Raw genomic sequence first — 18069 nt, 5'->3', positions numbered from 1 at the left:
CTTTTTAATTTAATTATTTGGTTGATGTAAAGAACTTCAAGGATTTTGCCATGGAAGATCTCATTGTACATCAATATTCACATTGATTTCTGGTGTAGTTTGAGATCATGCATGTTTTCTCCAGCGTATTCCTGGTGCAGACCCCCAAGGTGTTGTATCTGTGCCAGTCTAATTGACAAAGGGGTCAACTGGTGGGACCTTCTGACTTGAGGAGATCCAACCTCATGTTGGTCAGGTTATTTCCTTAAACTGTCTTAAGAACTTAGCAGCTGAGTAAGAGAATGTGTTTGGTGATGGATCATCCAGTCCTAGTGCCGTACTACAAACCGTGTTAAAGAATAATCAAAGAAAGTGCCTTGAGCTTAGAATTTTATCACTTTGATGACAAAATTATCAGTGCATGCTGAGTTGCCTATGTCAGTTGTGTCAACTCTAAATTTGGAACTCACTCTGTTTAAGTGGAAATGGCAAATAATCCTTTTTTAACCTTAGTGGTAATTAATCTTTATCTGATTTAATTCTGATTGTTTTAAAGCTTTATTATCTCAGTATTAATGCAAATTAACCAATTCAGTTTTTTCATTGCTAAGAGGATACACAGTTGTCTTACATCTGGAAGAAGTTGGGTTTCCTTATATTCCTGGAGTCCTCAGCCCAAACTTGCCATAAGAGACATACTGTTTGGATTTAATTCTAAAAACAAATAGTGGAAAAACCCATTCAGCTCCTTAAATAAGTAAAAATAATTCATAAAGGATACAGATTGAAAGCTGGTTTGTCATTAAGTGTATGATGGGAAGAAATGAATTTTTTTTTTAGAAATGAAATGTGATCTTTTCAAGACCTTTAGCCACGAGAGAGAATGTTTCTCTGTGCTGGAGAAGTCAGACTGGTGACAATTGTCAGTGGAGCGAATTAAGCAGAATAAGGAGTGTCTCCCCTCACACTGCTCTGCTGCCCTGCTCTCCAGCTGCTCCCAGACCCTCACCATGGATGTCTATTACTGGTTTCATTGATGGGAGGCTGTATGAATTTGTCCTCTAGGTAGACACATTTCTGTTTTAAAGGGAGCAGAAATTGTACCCAGTTACAGCTAAATGATCAAAATGCTCCCGGCTCTTGGTGTAGTTTTTGGCTTATTGATTTGGTCTGTGGTTGGCTACAGTGCATTTAAAACCAGACAAGTGAGGCAGTGGGAAATAAGGGAATATCCTACAGTGGCATGGGCTGGCCAGATGATGCAACAGGTGTTTTTCTGTTGTAAATCCTGACATTGTACAAGTTTAAATTAAAAGAGAGATTTCAATTTACGTGTTAGGTAGTGAGGATATAATGTGTAACTTCAAAATAAAAATGCAGAAATACAGTATTAAATGTAAGTATTCAGTGTTAAGGCTCCTGAGATGCTTGCCTAGGTTTTTGTTCTTCTAAGTTTAAATGCACAGTAGTACTTTTGGAAAATCACTTGTACAGACATGCTATTTCTCTTCGAGTAATGATGATTTACCACCTTTTATTTTATCTTTTGGATGTCCAGGATAGTAGCATTGGCACACCAAAACTAAAATCACATTTCTTATATCCTATTTAATTCTCTTTAGCAGCATTTGACAAGACAAAGAACAGTACATTTCCAAACTACAAAATACCCATATGTCCTTAGGAGAATATTACGAAACTAATGAGGCACACTTCAATAACTTCAGTCATGTACTCAAAGAAGGCAGAAGCAATATATTGACTAGTGAAGTACTTATAGAAGGAAAAAATTGGCATTTACTGTGTTGCAAGGACTTTATGACCATTTTATGGAGACTTCTGGACCCTGAGATTTAATAATCTTTTTGATTTGTCACTCCAGTGGAATGATGGTGCTCATGAATTTACTCTAAATAAAATTTTCTAATCATCCTTAGGAAAATTAGAGATATGTGGCACATTAAGGGACCAGCCATTCATCTGCTGGGTTAAACGTACTAACATAAACTTAACAAGCGATGTCGTCTTTTAACACATGCAAAGGACCAAATTATCTGCTGAAAGACTGACATTATGTAAATGTAACATTTGCTGGACCTCTAAACCCTGTGATTAAATTACTGTCTAAATTATTCTGCAATATGAATGTCGCCTACAAAAAGAAAAGCTGTAAAAGAAACGACTGTGACATCTTTGGGGTTTGCAGTATTTCCATAATGAGTGTTTGAGATGAAGGGTTTGTATGTGTAGCTCAAAATCTTAATGAAATAAGGAGAAAGAAAGGGGAGGACGTGACGTGAGGAAAAGTTACTCTGCAAAGAGGTAAATTTATCCTGGGGTTTCCACAAGAATTTGTTAGCAGAAGAAGCATGGCTCAATTAAGAGGGGAATTTAATCCACAAATCAAAACTTGTCACTGGAGAGATGCTTCCCCCACCTTCCTCTGTGGATGTGTTGGGTAATCAGTGGCAGGTAATCTGTTTCCACTTAGTACTGTGAGAGTGACACATCTGTAAAACAGCAAAAAATAAAAAAGGGAAGAGTGTGCTGAGACTCTGGTATTGCAAATAATTACGGCCCTGAAAGGCTGCGTGCAAATTGTTCCCTGCAAAGAGCCAGCTCCTGGTGCAGAATAACCCATCAGTTAACTTGCACTGTATCATTAACTCACATGAATTGTCTTAACTCCTATTTCACTCATTCAAAAAATTAAAATCTAGCAGAACAAATGTGCTTCAGCAAATGGAGGAATTGAATGTTCTGTTAATTGGTTATTTAGGAAGCTGTGACAGCAACAGAGAGGGGCTGCACTTCACCCCCTGGTGCACCTGCGAGGTGAAATTACTGACAGCCCTTTTTGGGTTACATGGCACCAGGGCCCACAGTGATGGAGAGCCAACCGTCCCCTGAAAATCCATGAAGGCCAGGGGTTTGCTCCTTTAGCATCTCTGTGAAACCCCAGGTGGGAGTCCAGCAGAGATGGAAAGCAGCAAAACTGAGATGCTCAGAGAAAGCCCTTGATATCCACCTTCACGGGCGAGTAAAGGATTTCTGTAAAGCTCAGCTTTATTTCTTTGGTGTAGCTTTTGCTCTTTGGTGGGGACCTTTTTTTTCCTCTGCTCTCTGTGCCTCTTTCTCAGGGGAAAGATTTGGGGAGCACAGGGGAAGCTGCGGGGCGGGAAGGGCAGCTCTGAGGCCTTGGAGAGGGAACACTCCTGCTGCCCTCCAAGTAGATATCTCTTGGGACATATCTAACAATAGATGAAAGGAGACAAATACATGTTCATTTAGCTAAGGTGAGCTGTTACACTGCTGGGTTTCAAAGCTACTCCACATCTCCACCATCCTTAGTGACATTTTATAATTGAGAATGCTGGTTTCAACACGGGATATTCTTCTTTGTTTTTTCAGCAGCTTGATGGGACTTCTTAATTATTTTTATGAATATTTGTGGTTGTAATGACCAGAAAATGTAGTGTGATCGTTTTACCTGCAATGTGTGCCTGTTACCTTTCCTCGGACAGCAGCGAAGTTTCCTCTCGGTGCTGTTTGCCTGAGAGCCTTGTTCCCTTCTTGTTTCATGTGCCAAATCCTGTAGCAGGAGAAGCAGTTCTGTGTTTCAGACAGGACCATTTCATTCAGCTTCTGGTGAAATCAGATGTTCTGGATGTTCATGTTCGTTTCTGGATTAGTTCATGTTTCCACAAGCCAAGCAATCGTGGTGCTATTTCCAGATGAAACAGATCTCTCTCAATCCTACAGATACTTCATAAAACTCACCTCTTTTCCCAGTCCCCTCCATGTGATTTTGTTCGGTGAGACTGGGACTGAAAAGGGTTTAATTCATGTGATTTTGTAGTGATCGTACCTGTTGCAGTGTAAACTGCCTCTTAAATGGGGTGTGATGCATTTTTTTGCTAGAGAAAGTTTTTTGGGGTTTTTTTTGGTTTTTTTTTTTTTCACAAAAGAAGCCTGCAGTTGTCCTGGCTTCCCTTCATCCAAAGTTTCCTGGTGTGTGGGAAGAAAAGCAGGAGAAAAGAATAATAAATGTATTAATAATCATAATAACAGAAGAAACCCTCTAAACTGACTCACCTCACCAGACTATTTACAGATTCAACCAAAGTGACATCTTAATGTTGAAACTTTATTTTTTTCTTTATATCTCCTCCTCACTGGCCCTTACTAATGTAGCCTGGCCAGATCACAGCTGGGAGAGGGCTCTGCACAGGGACTTACTGGTTTTGTAAAAGCTACTGGTTTTTAGCTTTTCCTCTTCTGAAGTGGAAATACTATTTCCTGTGAAACTGTACCAAAGTTACCTGCAGGATTTGCCTCACTTTTTGTGTGAAAAGGAAATATTTTGTTTTTCCCTCTGTCTGTTCCCTGTTCCTGTTTGGTCAGTGCCCCATAAATACATCTGAAAACAGCCCCTGCTCTGAGCAGTTAGTGATTGAAAATATCAGGAAAATAGGGAAGCACAGCAATCAGTGGTATGTATACTCCTTGATTTTTCAGTTTATCCACATTCTGAAGAAAATGAGTTGCAGAGGGAAATAGCTGAGTTTAAATGCTTTGAGGGTGAGGGCTGGTCCTATATTTGATTATCTCTGAAATATATATTGCTTTTATACCATAATCCCTGATAACTGAGAACGTTGGTAATAATCTGGCACAAACATCAGTAGCACTTCAAGTTCTTGCCATCCACCTTTAATTACCCCAGGTTTACACTTGTGTAACTATAAACTGAACTTTTTCATTAATTTTTCAGCATTAAAAAGAAAAAAGTAGGCTAAACTTCAGCTGTTGTAGATGAAGTATTTAGAATAATTTCCCAAAGCCCTTCATAAATGTGACATTGATTCATTGATATACAGACCATTAGCAGTTAGTCTCCTCTGTTCATCTATCATTTCAATTATCTCTAGACTTCCTCAGGGTCTTTGACAAATGGGAGACAATTTGCATTTTGTACATTAATGACCTTGGTGGAATTTGTAATTTTATCCCCCCCATCTCATAATTATACTTTATCATTGGAGGGGAAAACCCCACAAAACTACACTGGTCTGGTTTTTAATTTAATTGGAAGCGTGGGACTGTCAAGGTGATGGGAAAGGAAGAAATAAGGAAAAAAAAAAATTTAGAAGTATTTTGCACCTTGTGGAGAACTTTCACCAGAAGATGAAGCAGATTCTTGTAAGTTAAGCTTGAGGTCTATTTTACAGTAGAATTTTGCCTCTCTGGGTTGCAGGCTTAGGGGAGCAGTTAAGAACACAGCCTAAATCTCGGCCTAAGAAGATTTGTTGCTCTTCTCCCAAACCAACTGATTTCTTCCTGGAAAAGCTGTCTCTTGGTTCCTTTGATAATGCACAAAAGGAATTTCAGAAAGTGATCCCTAAAAAGACAAAGATGTAAGGAATTGGAGCTGTGTTTTAAAACATGTATTTCAGAGGAGTATGGCATGGCTGGATGCTCAAGAATCTTAACAATTCCCGTTAATAATTTTATAATGTTTTCTAATATTAACAGATTATCCTTCTTAGCTTTATGTTCTGTAGAAGTTTGCCTGTTAAGTTAAACTATTCATTTCCTCCACTCCCATCTTTGAACCTCTGGTCTTTTACTCTAGTGGTGTTATGACCAGGTTTTAGCATTACCTGTGTTGGCCACCATTCACCCCTTTCCTGTGTTTAAAAAAGTAAATACAGAGAAATATTCACACGTTATCAGCACTTTTCACTGTTTGTTAATGGTCATAATGCAGGTATCCTGGAGAAGAGAGATGAGTATTTAGTAAAATTAGGAAGTATAAATATCTAGTAAAATGAATCCTTTTAAGCTCCTAGGTGGGCCAAAGAGGCCGTGCAGTGTGGACAGAAAAAGTGAAATTAATAACTAAAGTATCCTGTAACTGAAGAACAGCTTATGGCCTTGCTGCATTCATTCCTTCAGCAGAAAACTTCAGGCCAACTCGCAGGGTTTTGGGGTGGTTTGTTGTTTTTTGAGTAACTCGGGGATGCACACGCAGGGGCCGCATCCCATGTGGGGAAGGCGATCGCTGCCTTCTCCAGGAATATCCTCCAGTTGTTAAAACTCCCCGTTGCCAGCAGTAACGGCAGCGTGGGATCGGAGATAGCAGAGGCTCTGCCTCTCCCTTTGAACACGAAATCACTGCAGTCTCTCAGACAACATTAGGTGGTAACTGTTGGCAACAGCGGCAATGTTGGGAGCGACGTCTGTTTCTGGCTGCATTTCCAGAACCATCCGTAATGTTGTGGTGGATGTACTTTGCTCATAGATCACACTTTCCCTTTGTGCGTCACAGTGAATTTGGCTGTTTCTCCCATGCAAAAAAAGTAATTAGCCTGGCTTGAATGTGAGGAATTTATTTTTTTTGGTTGGAACTGAAGGGTGAAATTCCGAATGTGGAAACCTGAGCTGTGAACAGGCATCGACCTGCGGCTACTGTCCTGCCTTGTTGCTCAGGTTTAGGGGGGTTTTATGCATATAGCAAGAAAGATCTTGGTTTTAATCAGTGCTCAGGCCAGGCTGTTCAGCCTTGGATTCCTCTGATGTGCGTTGTACAACTGTTTTTCCACCAGCTGAAGAGCTGGCAGTGCTGGGTTTGAAGAGCTTTGGTTAAATGAGATGCTCTGAGTGGTCTGTAACAGTGAGCTAAAGATCAAGGCAAACACACTTATTGATTTACTTCCTCTCTCTTCTGAAAATAGGACTCAGACTCCAAACAATACACATGTCTGTGGAATATACTTGTCTTTGTCCATGTTACGTGTGCTGCACACAAGTGTGTGCTGGATATGTATTTAGTTTTACACAGCCTTCTGGCCCTGTTTGAATTTTTCTCCCCCTAGTAGTGTTTGCCTTTTGCTGTCTGTTTCCAATTTTTTGAGCATTTTCAATAGATCTTTAAAACTTCAAGTTTATTTCTAGTGCATGTTCTGTTCAAGAGATTTAAATTTAATACTTTGACCTTAGTGTTGCTCCAAAAACCAGAGTTTGTTATCCTAAACCAAACAATCGTACAGGAGTGTGGTGTGATGTAATATTCTGCTATGGCGCACACTTTGTTAATGGTGAGGAACGTGAAAATATATGTCAGCTGTTTGCAGGGAGAGAGGTAGAGCATGTTTTAAGGTGTAAAATGTTCGTGTATAAAAAGACCAAATGATGTAGTAACTTGGAAATCTGAAATTATTTAAACTGATGAGACGCTGATGTCTCGCTGAAGACGCAAATGCAAATTTCTCTTTGGTTATACCCCCTGAAAAAAATAGGTGTGGTTCTCCATCAAGACCAGATGCCTGACATCCAAAGGAATTTAAAAAGGCAAATTTAGTTTGTGTTGGGAACCAGAATGTGAAGTTTGGGTTACATGAAACTGACTCTTCCTGCTCTGGTATGAATTAATTTCAGCCATGCAGGATTAACAATTTCAGCCCTCTAATTTCTGCCTATGATCACCTTTGACACTGGTCTGTTGGAAAAACCTTGGGATCCCGTATTTTTATGAGCAGAATTCCCAGGCTGTGAAGCTGAGTCTGCTCCCTGTGCTCAGGCAGCAGCTACACGTGGTGAGCATATGTGTGAGCAGAGCTGGGAATGTCCCAGGTTCAAATGCTGGTATCAGGCTGAGGGAACTGGATGCCACATTGCTCCTTCTGCAGAGTGTCTGCCTTCCCCCACCACACTGGGCCAGATTTATTTGTTTTAAAGGAGGGTTCTGTGCTGCTCTGCTGGGAAAGGCCCTGAGAAACCACAGCTGCGCTCAGCTACTCATTGTTCATTTAAATGGAAAGAGAAAATCCTGTTTCTTCAATTCTGTGCTTTGAGCTTGTTACTGGTGAAATCTGCATGAGAGTTAATGGTTTGTACATCCCTCTTTTTTCAAGCTTGATGTAACTCCATATTCAAGTTTAAGTGCCCTGGTTGAATTCCTTAGTGGGAATTCCCTTTCAGTTAAAGGATGCTCACCTGGCTGCTGTTTCTGATGAGGAGGATTCAGACCTCTCTGCAACGTTTAGCTCCTGTTCAGTACTAAATGCCATCTCTGCCTTTTCAAAGGACTCCCTTTCAGCAGGGACAGTAAGCAACAATCACAGTAAGCAATAGTTAACGAGCACCCATTGGTGTCAGAGAAGTTGGAAGAATTGGGAAGACAAATTAGGCAATGGAGTTTCTGGGAATAATGACTTCCCTTGGGTTTCTTTACAAATTAAACTGATGAAGATTTAATCTTTTCTCTTTTTGTTCCCATGGGTTGCTTTGCCCTTGACACACAAGATCAGTTACTGGAAGGTGCAGTGACTGTGCCTTACACTTCTGCCTGTGTAAACTGAATAACCAGTTCCCATTTGTGTCTCTTGTAAACGAGTGACCTGGTTGTGTGGTTGTGTTTCAGCCACGCAGGGAATGATGACAGAAACGTTATTTTCTGTAGTAGGAAGTGGAGCGAGTTTACAGTTAAAGTTAGCACAGGATTTTTGTCAGGGCAGTGAGTAATTCTGCCCACAGAACTGCTAGAAAGATCTTCTAGAAATGGAAAACAAAAGATGGGAGAGAATATTCAGGAGGATATAGGAAAGAAGAAATATTTAACCCATTTCAGGCCATAGCAGAGGCTGTTGGATCTAATCCCAGGCTAGATCTGATGATGAGCAAAGGTTTGGTTTAGACTGGCAAGGACAACTATTAAGAAAAATAAGAAAAGAAAATAGGAGCTTCCATTTAAATCTCCATAATTAATTCCTGTTCTAAACTAGAACCCAGCACACATCATCCTTTCTCTGCTGAGAAATTTTTTACATTCATTTCTGTTTGTAATGGTTTGGGAAAAGAAAAGAGAAAAAAGAAAAAAAGGTTTTCATTATTCGTGTGAAAAATGAACTCATTTGCTCACATGCTTAGTGCTGGGGTTAATTATATTATGAAAAAGCATAGTTTGTAAGGAACTGGCTTATTACAATAGGAATGCCCTGAGATTTAAGCTGCCTAATTTGTCAGCTTGCTCAGACCATACTGCTGTAACACAGCCTGTTTGTAGGTTAAGCAGCAACTTCTGGGCTTGGGGCTTTGGTCCTGCACTGGGGCCTGTGGGCAGGAGAGGGGGTTTGACATTTCTCTTCTGAGGGTTTCCCCGTGGCAGCACTGTCACTCAGCACCTGCAGTCCTGGCCACCTGCTGCATCAGGGACTGTAGCCATGACATCAGGGACTATTTTGGACCAGGGGAGAGCTGCCCTGGTGTGGATTGAAGTGGATTGAAGTACCAGAATTGGCTGTGGAGTGCCTCGGGTGTCCCTTTCCCACAGTGTTGCAGTGGACACAAGGACGCTCCTGGATTTGAGACATACATTCCACAGGTGTAGACAAAAGTTCGCTTGCTCAGATTGATGAGTTCTTCTGAGGACACAATAAAGACAGAGACAAAGCTGGAATAAGCACTTACTTTATTCTACACTTACAACAGGACTTTCCTTTGTTGTCTTTTCTGCAGCCAGAAGCTAAAGCTGTGATTTGTGTCCTTTCCCTGGGTGTTTGGAAGCTGATTTCCAGATAAGCCGTTCTTGCAGCGCTCGGTTCCCTATTCCTGCGTCCTGCTGGCTCGAGCTCATCCTCTCACACTCCTGCTGTCACGAACTCAGATTGCTGCTGTACACAGATTTTTGAGTAATGCTATAGCAGAGCTTCTAAACACCCCACGTTGCACGTGGTATGCCACCACTAAATTGTTACAATCTGACCCATCCTGACAGGTTTTACCTGGAACAAGCATTTAGTTCTGTTTGAAATTGTTCATTCACCTTTCATCCTGGGGAGCCTCAAAGGCATCACCAACGTACACATCTATCTTTATCTCTGGTTTTGTTATTGCTGTGTTGGATCACTGCAGTGCTCTTCATAAGACCTGACATCATAAATCCCTTAAAAGTACAGGTTGAGCAGAATACACAAAGTGCTGCCTTTGCTTCCTTGCTGTTCCTTTTTGATGCCAGTGCTGTGGTCTCTGAGCTTGTGTTTGGTCCTGAAGATGCTGGCACTGGCTAACCCATGGGTATCTTCAGGTTATTTACACTTCTAGATGACACTGGGTGTCACTCTCCAGCTGTCTCGGCCTGAAAACCTCCATAAACGTGCATAGCCTTGATTTTTTTTGTTCTCATGGAGATCTGTAAAACTTAATGACTGTAAATGCTAAGCTTTTAAAAATGACCCAGCACATTGGGGTTTTTTTCTATATCCTTTTTCAATTCAATTCTGCTGACCTGATTTATAGGTGTTTACAGGAAGCTGGAGAAAAGGCAGAAGTTCATGTAAATTTTCTTGAGATCCAGAAGCAGGAGAGGAGAGTTGGGGATAATAGGAAATACTAGCAAAGAGCCAGCCTTAGTTCATGACCAAATGGTTTACTGTCTTCCTCTCTCAGGAGAGCAGAAGGCAGCAGGATGCAAGGATGTCTGGAGTCCAAGGTGCATTTTGTGACCTCTGCTTTGGGCACCAGGACTTGGCTTGGCTGGAGTCAACCGTGGCTTTGTGCTTGGGGTTTTGCACTCAAAACATCAATCCAGTTGCTAACAGTCCTGAAGCCTCACTGATAGTCACTGCCTTGGAAATGTTTGAAGAATGTTTACCTGCCTGCAAAAATACTAAGGGTTTATATTGTGAAATCAGACTTGGAAAGTTCAAAGCCTTTCTGTGTTTGAGTGTGCATAACCAGCACTTGTCGGTGCTGGAAGTCAGATACACTGCAAAGAGACTGCATTTTTAGGGCAAAAGCACTTGTAGACAAAAGCACGGGCTTTTAAGGATGTTACTGCAGAGCCCTGAATTCTTTCTAAAAGGGTTCCATTTTGTGGCATAAAAAGTCAAAGCAGAAAGAAACCCATCTCGGCAGAGCTCTGATGTGGAGAAGGTGCCGTACAGCCAGCCAGGCTTTCTTTTATGTTTTGCTCATAACCATCATAGCAGGGAAAGGCAAACACTTGTCTAATTTGATAAAATATCTTTAATTGCAGAAGCAGTACTTGAGGTTTGGGCTGGCTGCATCAGCTCTGTTTGTAATCACGGCTCCAGCCTCACTCCACAATCAGTGCCAATTGCTGCCAATTAGCATTTGCTAGGCTGGTGTTGCTTTATTCAGATGTTCTGGGGTGTTTGGTTGCATTATTCATACCTTGTCTGGGAAAACAGTTTAAAAATGAGTACCATTACAGGATTTCATTGTACTGTGATAGACTTTCTCTTCTCTCCACCTCTCGGTTTAGTTGTTGTGGTTTAGTGAACAGAGGAAAGCTTCGGGCATGATTTAGGTCCTGCATTTCACTTCTAGGAAATAGTTCCTGCTTGGTAGAGAATTTTAAAGAGAGATCAAAAGAAATCAAAGCTGGTGTTTTTTCATGTAACAGTTTGATTTTGGAAGTTGTTGTTGCAAAATGTCATCAATGTGCAGGACATTAAAAAGAGGAAGAAAAATTTCTAAAAGTGAGCAGACATGTATATGGTTATGGAGGACTGCCCATAACCAGGGGCAGAGATTTTAAAAGGACTTTTAAATGCCAGTTTCAGAACTGAGTCTGGTCTGTGGTGTAGGAGAGCTTGGGGTGGAAGGGGCCATCTCTGTACCTGCAGCAGGTACAGACTATTCTCTGTAGTGGCACAAGATGAGCTACAGGTCCAGTCTAAGACAGCAGCATGTGCCAGCATGTTGGGCTTTGAGACCTTGTGGTTTCACTTATTTAAACTTTGAGCCTGTATTTTCCCCCTTCAGGATTTTATTCTGACTTCAAAGAAGTTGTTCTTAATCCAAGCAAGTGCAAATGATTGATGAATGTGTGTGGTTTTTTTTCTTCAGATGATGATTTTAATAAGGAGAAATGAATGCTAGCTAAGTATGTTTTATAAGGATCTTTGTTTGCTTTTGGTTTTGCATCTAAGTTGAATTAAATGAAATTTTTTAGTGCCACAGTAACGAAAGAAAGCAAACCATGGCAGAGCCCCACGTCCCTGGGGAGCAGGGGCCGTGCACATCCTCGTTACGTGACGGATGTTCTCTGCATACAGGAATGTGACATGGGGATGGAAGAGGAATGAGTGCAGCAGTAATTTTTTTAATTAAAAAAAGAAAAAAAATTGGAAAAAGGAGGTGATAACTTGTGGAAGCACAAGGACCACAGCTGCCAGCAGAGACAGTGGCAGTGATGGGTGTTTGCTGGGAGGTGACGTTCCTGGAGCCTGTGCCAAACTCTCCAATAAGCTCCGCTAATCAGGCGCTTGTTAATAATGACTCAGATGTACGATACTTCATAACAGCCCAAGAAGAAATATTCATCCTGGTATTGACTTTGTGGGGGAAGAAAACCTAATAAAGCATTGAGAGTGCTTAATCAATACCCGGGCTGCGCTGACTATCAGAATGAGCAGCTTTGTTTGCTATTCAGGCGGATAATTTATGGTTAGTGCTGGAAGTGATGTATGTAATTTATGTTTTAGAGACAATTACTGCTCAAAGACAACTGCTGCAAAGCTTTTTGCAGGAAACCAAGAAAAAGACAAATGCACTCTTTGGGGTGTGAGTGTTGTGCCTGGCAGCCTGTCCAGTGTATTTGATCATTACATTATATTTATGTGCGGTGTTGATACGATGTATGTGCATGTGTGCTTGTGTGAACTGTGTTGCATTGTAGCAATGAGTGGCCTTTAAAGCACAAATCAACTTTTCTCAGGTTTCGAGATTTTCTCAGACATATGGTTTTGGTTGCAGACCATCTGAGCTGTAATTAAAAAAAAAAAAAAAAAAACCAGTGTGTAAAACTTCATAAGGTACTTATTCTTTGGATCTTCAGCATTTTTAAAAAATTGAATCAAATAATTTAGATCAGTATATGAGAAACTGTCAAATGTGCATTGTGATTTGCAGATACTTGCCTATAATACCTCCTTATAAAAACAAATTGTAGGATAGTTACAGTACTACACCTTTGTGTGCCAGGCACTCAGATTTATTAAAGGACACATATAGGAGCATTTCAGGTGCACATGATAAACTGCATTTAGACTTTGATCCTAACCATTATGAGGGTTTGGTTTGGTTTTTGTTTTACCCAACAGCATTTATGTTTTCTGAGTTAGGAATTTATGTCTCTAAATTGCTATAAAAGTCAATATAAGCTGCCAGTGCCTGTTAGAGAAAGGAATCAAACTGCTTTCTTAAAGGTATTTAACACTTAGATTCCTGAAATCAGCCCATCTTCATCGTAGTCTTCAGGAGAAGGTCCCAAGTGTTATTAATGAAATGCTGTCTTCCCTCGAAAATAACTGTGTTGTGGTTCCTGTGACTCCTGATTGAAGCAGGGTGTGTTACCCTAATGCTTTTAAACTAATCAAAATCACCTCCTCGCTCCGTGCTGGTGGGCTTTGTTCAGGCAGGATTGCAGGAACAGTGGGAGAATGATTTTACAGATTTTATTGCACTTCAGTGATTTATTACGGGTCCAGGCAGCTCTGACACGCACTGGAGTCAGTGGCTCACAGGTCAGAGCACGGGTTAGCCCCAAAGCTGGGCACCCAAATGGCAACTTGGCATGTGGCTGCCTTAAGTAAATAAAGTTGTTGCTCATATAAAGCTGATAAACACAGAAACCTGGGAAAATGGGTTTTAAATACTAGGTGGCAGTTATGAGATTCCTTTTGGTATCTTAAAAATTAGTCTTTATATTAATGAATATTGCATAAACTTGTATGGGGAAGATAAAAATAACTTAACCTGCAGGCAGTGAGTTAACTGCTGTGCTCCCCTCATCTAAACATACAAACTGTTGCCAAAATTAAATGATGTTTCACTTCATGGTTTGCCTGCTGCAGAACTGAGCCCCTGCTCGGTGCAGGTGTTTCTCCTTCCCCAGGTCTGGCCAGTCCTGTGCTCAGGGCAGGCTTAATCCCTCGCTGGATTTTAAAGGTGCTGAATTGAGCTCCAGGTGGAGACCCTGCAGAGCTGCAGCCCTCACGGGCAACTCAGTGGAGAGATGTGGAGAGGAGATTTCTACCCCAATGCCAATATATTTCTGCTTTTCACACTGATTTTTCTTCATCTGCTGTCTTCATTTGAGAGCTGGTGATAGAGCAGGTCACTGCTGTTAGATTTCAAACTGGAATTACCAATGAAAACCACTTTGTCCAGTGTCTGCTTTTATATTAATCTTTCATTCATTTGTAGGAAATCTGAAATCACCTACATTTTCATAAAACCTTGGTGAAGGGTTGTTTTCCCTGGAGCTGAGGGTGGGTGATGTTTTCAGACTGGGAATAGCATTAAACAAGAAGAGAGAAGTGAAGGATTGGAATTGTCCTTCTCCATTTAGCATGTAGTTCCTAGGCAGGATTAATTGGGCAGAGGTGGTGTGCTTCCTGAAAAAAAGGCATGTTTCCTTCCATATCAAGTATTTTATAAGATTTTCGGAGAAAAGACACCTTTTTACGTAGTTCTGTTGTATGATTCCACGTGTGCAGGGAGTGTGGGACATGGGCACATGTCCACAATCCCTATTTTAGCATACTACTGAATTTAAAATATATTGTGGAATTTTATTTTTCCCCACGTGTGCTAGACAGATCATATATAAAGTTAATATCAAGTTAATCTAGATGAAAGGTGTTTTCAATTATTTTTCTCATGGCAAGATTGAAGGCTCACATCCAGTATGTCCCATGGATAATGTTTTTGTGTTGCAACATTGGCTCTATAAATAAACGTGAAACATTGCAGTAGCAAACATCACATTTATTTTTTTTTTGAAGTGCCTACAGCATGTCATTACAGATGGATTGATAGGCTTGATAACATTGAACTTTAGTCAGACCTAACGTGGCAGACTTGTTACGTGTCAGAAATTTTCTGTCATTTTCTCACACATCTCACTGTTCAAAAGGCAAAATATATTTGCAACCTTGAGTGACATTGAATATGGAAAGCAGACAGAAATTTATCATTTGACAGAATTGTTTTTGTTTGGTTTATTTTACTTCTTTTTTTTTTTTTCTTTCTTTCTTTTTTCGGTGGCAAAGCTGTAACCGGATTTTTAAATCCTGACTACTCTGTTTTAGGAATATGGAACAGCTGATGGTAGCTTGTAAAAGCTCTATGACCCGGCCTTTTACAAATGTAAAACACATTCTTTATTACTTCACATTCAGATCATTTATTTTTGTGCTTCTTTGGACTGAGGCAACATCTGACCTTTATTATGGAGTTGCAGAAAACAACTTGGCAGAGAGCAGGCAGTGGAGAAGGTCTTGAACAGGAGACAGGACAGCAAAGGATGCAGATGCTTAGAGAGCAAATTCTCATAGCATAAGGCTAAAACTGGTGAGATTTATACCTAGTCAGTGTATTCCTTCGAATGTGACTGCTCTCCAATAAAAATGTATCAAAAAAGCTTGTTTCTTAACTCAGAAATTAAATCATAGTTTATTTTATGATGATTAGCTTTAAATAAGGTGTTTGTTTTAAAGACACATGGAGATGGAAAGTCAGGTTTTGCGAGTATAATAGAAGAACGTGGTGGGTTTCTGGTGTAAAAAGCAGCAAGGAAATGCATGAAAACATTTCCTCGAAAGACAAAAATGAGTTTTAAGGCAGAGACAAGGAAATCCTGGAGAGAGCATTAAGAAGGCGGAATTAGAAGAAGGAGAAAATGATGTTTTCAGTCATACAGCGCCAATACTTTTGTAGCTGGACCACAGCATTTTATGCTGAACAAGGAAGGAAGAGATTTCTAATTGCTGACAGGAACACTCGGCAATCAAAGGAGAAACTTCCTATATATTAGCATGCAACAGCACTATACACTTCCGAATGGATTATACCCTGGTGAAATCAAGGGGGTAATGATTAGCTCCTCAGCTGGAAAGGTTTTGTTCCAATATTTTGGTTCAAAATATAGCCATTGGTGTTAATAAATCAGGCTGTATATCCTAGACCACCTCACCCAGTCAATATTTTACCCCAGGAGGCCATGTGGCATTGTGGGTGCTAAAGAATAAAATAATTCTTCCCTTTATTTTGTTTTTAAAAAATGAAATCAAAAGAGCAAGGAGATTTTATTAGTTTTCAATCCTGTTAGTATAAATAGAAGTCGAAGCTGTGGAGCCGGGTCATTATGTGGCTCATTACTGTTTATTACCACGAGGCACATCAAGATGTCTGCAAGCTGGGGGGAGTGGAGTGGATCCCTTGGAAGGGGCGCGCTTGTCGCGCTCCGCGCGGCGCCGAGCGCTCGCGTGCCTCCTCCCAGTGCTTGGAGGAACACATCCAAAATCTGTCGCTTGTCATATGTTCTCCCTGCCTCAGCCGAGGAGAAGCGAGCAGACGCTCGTTCTTATTTTGGTGCCGTTTGTTTTTGGAGAGGAGCGGGGGGGGAGTGTTTTTCTCGGGGAAAAGTTTCTGTTTAAATTGCATTCCCGTGAAATCGAGAAGAGCCTTCTTGGCTTCACGCGAGTTAGGATTTGGTTTGTTGTGTAGCTCTGAGATAACTGAATTCTATTTTATTTTTTTATAGCCTGCCAGTGTTTTCCAGTTTCACTGAGGACAAAGAAACTACCATTTTGTTGATCATTGCATTGAATCTAAAGCTGTAGAGACACGAGATGGTTTTAGTGGGTTTGTACCTCTTCAGTTACACTTTAGCAAAAGTTGGGGTTTCATGATACACTTTTCTTTTAGCTTTTTAGTGGTCTGAAATGTCCTCAAAAAATTCTTTTAACCTGTGGCTTTTAGCCAGGATCAGAAATGAGCCAGTCAAGTGAAGCTCGAGCTCTTCGAAGAAGTAACAAACTTTGGTAAATCTTAGTCTTTAACAACGAAGGGTTACAGTTGAAAGGCTCTCACCTCTCTTGTATGAATGTGAAATCCGTTTTTTTAATTTTTCTTTACAAACTAATTAAATCTAATTAAATGGCTTTTTTAAAGCCTCATTTCCCCCTTGGGAACAAGGCATGCCACTAATACAGAGTAACTGCCTGTGGTTTTTACAGCCATGATGATGCTTATCTTCTGCTGCTTAATCCTCCTCCTCCTGACATCCCTGCTATCTCACCTGAAAGCAATATGAGATCCTTCCCAGTGCCAAAGGCCTGTCAGATCTGTCATCTGCACCCTCAGTCTGGGCTTGGAGGAGATGTTGTGTCTCCTCAGCGCTGTCTGTGCCACCAAGCCAGATCAAGAGATGTGCCCAAAAATTGAAGCCAAGCCCCCCGGAGCCCATTATTCTCACACAGGTCCATCCCTGCTTGCCCTGGCGCTGCTGGATTGGGTGTGTGTTGGTCATCAACACTTCAGAGAGCAAAGTGAATGAGAAGGCATTTCCTGAGTTCCAGTGTGCATGGAATCAGTGCAGCAAATACCTGCTGGGTTTGTTACATTTACCATCCCCCTTGATCAAATTTTCTGTTTTGGAAATCACTTCCACACCGTCTGTTGTCTCTGCTCCTGCTCAGCAGAGCAGTACTGCTGGCCTGATGGTTCCTATCATATTTCTTTGAAATTTCTTATGTAGGGTATTTAAGTAGATTTGTAAGTGAACATCTTTGCTCTTGGTTTTTCTCTGCCACTGGCTGTCTATTTACTTATTTATTTTTTTCATTTAGTTCTTTAATGTTCTTCATTTGTAATGTGTAAAGTTCTATTTTGCATGCAAGAAAACACCAGCTTACGAGGTGAATAAGTGAGGTGTGTAGATACCAGCACCTGACAGAAAGGAGGACCATAATTGATTTAAAATCCTACCATCTTTCAGAGATTTTTCATCTCTGCCACTGCTTCTAGAAGCAACTTTACACCCGAGTGAGGCTGCTGGAATGAGTGTACAGAGGTTGTTCCTGATGTCGCTGCCCAGAGGTGGAAGTTGGCGAGCTGGGTAGAGCCTGTAGCCAGAGCCAGGTGGGCTCTGCGCTCAGCTTGTGCAGAAGGGGAGGGGGAAAATCCCACCCTTGCAACTCTTAGAATCACAGAACCATTTAGGTTGTAAAGACCTTTAAGACCATTGAGTCCAACCATTAACTCAGCACTGCCAAG

General features: G+C 40.9%; 1 protein-coding gene across 8 annotated transcripts in view; it reads left to right on the top strand.

Moving 5' to 3' along the window:
• LOC125330790 (multiple epidermal growth factor-like domains protein 6) overlaps nucleotides 1-18069 on the top strand; it is a 190882-nt gene that overhangs the window by 83939 nt on the left and 88874 nt on the right. The gene's annotated exons all lie outside the window — the stretch shown is intronic.

Source organism: Corvus hawaiiensis, chromosome 10 (genome assembly GCF_020740725.1).
Source record: "Corvus hawaiiensis isolate bCorHaw1 chromosome 10, bCorHaw1.pri.cur, whole genome shotgun sequence".
NCBI lineage: Eukaryota > Metazoa > Chordata > Aves > Passeriformes > Corvidae > Corvus > Corvus hawaiiensis.
The sequence above is the reverse complement of the archived record's forward strand: the minus strand, read 5'-3'. Positions and strand labels throughout refer to the sequence as shown.